The 4,990-nt window shown below is 37.2% G+C and overlaps 1 long non-coding RNA gene across 1 annotated transcript; it reads right to left on the bottom strand.

The window, feature by feature from the left end:
• Positions 1-1,248: 1,248 nt before the first annotated feature.
• On the bottom strand, positions 1,249-1,766 carry LOC132747481 (uncharacterized). Its single transcript, XR_009628139.1, has 2 exons — positions 1,662-1,766; positions 1,249-1,578 (listed from the first exon to the last, which is right to left on the bottom strand). It is a non-coding gene; the product is annotated as an uncharacterized LOC132747481 (long non-coding RNA).
• Positions 1,767-4,990: the final 3,224 nt, after the last annotated feature.

Raw genomic sequence — 4,990 nt, forward strand, 5'->3', positions numbered from 1 at the left:
GGGTTTAATGTTTATATAGAACATATAGTGAAATTAATTGTGGTCTGAGGCCATACAACTTAACTTGCTTTTAGGGAATAATAAATGAAATAAAGAAATACTATAAAATGATAAATATGTCGACCTAAAAGACTACTTATAAAACTAGTAAGTTAACTGTTTATCATTAAAATTCAGGAGAAAGTCGTCCTAATTTAATAACGTTATACGATTGACACCCAACCCCCCCTCCCCTTTTCCACAACTGCCTACACATCCATTATTGCCGCGATGAAAAGTGTCCCGGAAAGCTGTCCAAAAATTATGGCATGTATGTTTAATAAATCCGTGCCTCATAATATGAAATTAGGCAAAGCCTATGAACGGGGAAGTCGTTAAAAAATCCTTTCATTCTTTCCGTTTTAAAGGTGTCATTCGATATTACATACACCGCTTCCGTTTTCACTCGGAACACTCGACTATTATTACTAATCCGAAAAGTTGAGATTTGTTCCGTTATCGGAATACCTCGCCTATTATCATTGACATACATTGTAAATGGCGGCGCCCGACTAGAACTGACACTGAAAATTTCATTGATAGGTATAGAATTCTATATATTTTTTAATTGTTTTCTATTTGATTTTCTTTTAAATATTCATGTGTAGTCTATAGCCGGGCAAGCCAAAGCCTGGACCCGCTTCGCGGACCCGGTCTTTGACTTCCCCGTATTACTTGTATTAAGAAACTTATTAAATTATTAAAAAAAAAGCAAGCAGTTTGTTGATTACTAAAGAAAATCATTGTTATAATCATACTGTGGTGAATCGTTATTTAACTGTGGCGAATCGTTATTACTTTGTGGCGAATCGTTATGTGGCGAATCGTTAGTGTGGCGAATCGTTACTAATTCTGTGGGAATTGGGCTATTCCAGAAAATATCCGCACCCCCCCTATGGAAGGCACTTTCACCCCAAAATACCCCCCCTGGACACACCTATTATTGGCCCTCACATCTCATTTGTTTCATGAAAAATACTCCCCATGGACAAGAATTTTCCAATATGCCCCTGGACAGATACCCCTTGGACAACCTATGGAAGGCACTTTTCCTTAAAATATACCCCCTGGACAAGTGTTTCCATCCCCCCCTGGACGGGTACCCTTGGACAACCTATGGAAGGCACTTTTCCTTTAAATATACCCCCTGGACAAGTGTTTCCTAACACGCACTTTTCCTTAAAATATACCCCCTGGACAAGTTGTATCCAAACACCCCCCTGGACGGGTACCCCTTGGACAACCTATGGAAGGCACTTTTCCTTAAAATATACCCCCTGGACAAGTGTTTCCAAACACGCACTTTCCTTAAAATATACCCCCTGGACAAGTCTTTCCAAACACCCACCTGGACGGGTACCCCTTGGACAACCTATGGAAGGCACTTTTCCTTAAAATATACCCCCTGGACAAGTGTTTTCTAACACCCCCCTGGACGGGTACCCCTTGGACAACCTATGGAAGGCACTTTTCCTTAAAATATACCCCCTGGACAAGTGTTTCCAAACACCCCCCCTGGACGGGTACCCCTTGGACAACCTATGGAAGGCACTTTTTCCTTAAAATATACCCCCAGGACAAGTGTTTCCAAACATCCCCCTGGACGGGTACCCTTGGACAACCTATGGAAGGCACTTTTCCTTAAAATATACCCCCTGGACAAGTCTTTCCAAACACCCCCTGCACGGGTACCCCTTGGACAACCTATGGAAGGCACTTTTCCTTAAAATATACCCCCTGGACATGGAAGGCACTTTTCCTTTAAATATACCCCCAGGACAAGTGTGTCCTTAAAAAACACCCCCCCGGACAAGTCTTTCCAAACACCCCCCCCTGGACGGGTACCCCTTGGACAACCTATGGAAGACACTTTCCTTAAAATATACCCCCTAGACAAGTGTTTCCTAACACCCCCCTGGACGGGTACCCCTTGGACAACCTATGGAAGGCACTTTTCCTTAAAATATACCCCCTGGACATGGAAGGCACTTTTCCTTAAAATATACCCCCAGGACAAGTGTGTCCAACACCCCCCCCTGGGTCTTTCCAACACCCCCCCCCCTGGACGGGTACCCCTTGGACAACCTATGGAAGACACTTTTCCTTAAAATATACCCCCTGGACAAGTGTTTCCAAAACCCCCCCCCTGGACGGGTACCCCTTGGACAACCTATGGAAGGCACTTTTCCTTCAAAAATATACCCCCTGGACAAGTGTTTCCAAACACCCCCCCCTGGACGGGTACCCCTTGGCAACACCTATGGGAAGGCACTTTTCCTTAAAAATATACCCCTGGGACACTTTTTTACCCAGGAACAACAAACACCCCCCCCCTTTGACAATGGACTTTTTAACCTATGGAAAGGCACTATTTAAAAAGTTTTTTAAGAGAAAACAATACCCCCCCTGGACAAGCGTTTCAAAAACACCCCCCCCTGGACGGGTACCCCTTGGACAACCTATGGAAGGCACTTTTCCTTAAAATATACCCCCTGGACAAGTGTTTTCTAACACACCCCCCTGGACGGGTACCCTTGGACAACCTATTGAAGGCACTTTTCCTCAAAATATACCTCCTGGACAAGTGTATCCAAACACCCCCCCCCCCCCTGGACGGGTACCCTTTGGACAACCTATTGAAGGCACTTTTCCTTAAAATATACGCCCTGGACAAGTGTTTCCTAACACCCACATGGACGGGTACCCCTTGGACAACCTATGGAAGGCACTTTTCCTTTAAATATACCCCCTGGACAAGTGTTTCCAAACACCCCCCCCCCACCTTGACGGGTACCCCTTGGGCAACCTATGAAAGGCACTTTTAAAAAGTTTTTTAAGAGAAACATACCCCCTGGACAAGCGTTTCCAAACACCCCCCCCCCTGTACGTGTACCCCTTGAACAACCTATGGAAGGCTCTTTTCATGATCAATATCCCCACGGACAAGCAATGACCCCGGCCCCTTTGGATGTTAGGCTACCTATGTAAGGCACTTTTTCTGAAAAACATCTTCCTGGACATGTACCCTTTTGACAATCTATGGGGCCAAAATAGAAATATATTTGTTTCCCCTTCCAGACCCATTCAAATTAGGGTTTAGTAGGTATGTAGGTAATTTATTTTTTTTATATGTGCATAATTATAAATAATCTGCATATATATTATATATAACGAACTTTTAAATGTTTATTAATATGCAATAGTATATGAACATGAATTACCATATACACAACTGACATATGCAACAATTTATTAACTATGCTAACGTCTAAAATTTCAGATTCGATTGTAACTTTTTTACTTTGAAAGAAAAAAAATATTTTCACCCCCAAGAACCTGAAATCTTTTGGGTAGGGGCAAATATGTTGGGTAGGTAGGGAAGGGGAAACAAAGTAAATTTTATTTAAGGCCTCAAAGGCATGAAAAATATCCCCTTGGACAAGCATTTATTTATATAATCAACTTTATTGCTCACAAGGGCAACGCACAGTTTTATTTTCGGTGGAATTTTAATTACAATATCTACAGGTATAAAGATGTACAAGTTTTTATTTCCTTACAAAGTTTTTTTAATGTTTAAGAAAAAAAAACTGTTACCATGAAGTTTTGCGGCTTCATTCCATTTACAAATTTACATTATGTTGTAATACAAGTTACATGTATCGGTATATGCTGGGCAGAATGATGTAAACAACGCATCATGAATGAGACAGACATTTTTCTTGTGCAAACAAAGTTGGGATCAGGTATGTATTAAATTCATTATCAGCTTTTTAAAAGGTTGGGTCCAAGTAGTTTCTTTACAGCAATAAAAATTCTTATTCCTTTTAATCTGTCTTTCTATTATTATATGATATTTTCTTATTATTGTAAAAGCAATGAAAAGGCCCATACTGTATCAAGTTCTTTACCTGTGGCACTTTTTAATGTTTCTGCTTTTTCTTATGATGTACAGAGAAAAAGAAACACACACAAACAAAAATATTCACTTTATTAATAAATATTAACATATCTAACTCTACAGTGGATAAACTATGAATGTAAACTCTACATTTAAAGCAATCTGTACAGAACATAAAAAAACAATATAACAATATATTTATGAAATTGAAACAAATACATGTTAAATGATGTTAACAAAATTTATAAAAAGGTTTATTTTTATAATTATTAACCAAATTTTTTGGGTTTAAACGAATAGACTTATTTGTACATAAATACATTCATTAATGTTATTATAAATTAAAAATGTGGTTTAAACAAAGGAAAGTTTTTAAATTTAAATTTTTACATGCTATAATTTTACTTTTACATTAATAGATACGAAAATAAACATATATCTATTTTGTGACAAAAACATTGTTTTTTTTTTTTGATATTTATGGTCTAGAATTTCCATTTAAAATTAGTGCTTTTACGAAACGAAAACAAAAACACTATAAATGGATTAATATCTTAAGTACTCAAATGATTATATCTTGTATGACTTAACAAAATTTGTATTTGTTTCAATATTTTAATCATATCTACCTTACATATATAAATTTTTCACAAAAATATCTTCAGAATGCTTATTCAATAAAAAAACAACAAATAAATAGGTCATTATTCATGTTTTTACAAATAAGATTATTAACAGACAAATTATAAAATTTAAAACTTGCAGGAATTAAGTATTGAATTGATATTTAGCAGGACTTGAACAATTGTTTTATCAAATATATCCATTAACTTATCAGGTAGATACTTTTATTTTCTCCACTATTGGAGAGCATAACATATTTACAGAGGTGAACATTGACATATACATAAACAAGTATAATACATATTAATAAAATAGTATATCCAATTTAGCATCATTCATATAGTAAGAAGAAATGCATTAGAAATATTTTACATTAACCACATAAATTGTATCAGATGTAGAAAACAAATATAACAAAATAAATCT

The sequence above is a fragment of the Ruditapes philippinarum genome, unplaced genomic scaffold (genome assembly GCF_026571515.1).
Source record: "Ruditapes philippinarum isolate M1 unplaced genomic scaffold, ASM2657151v2 ctg5084_1_1_1_1, whole genome shotgun sequence".
In the NCBI taxonomy this organism is placed as follows: Eukaryota; Metazoa; Mollusca; class Bivalvia; order Venerida; family Veneridae; genus Ruditapes; species Ruditapes philippinarum.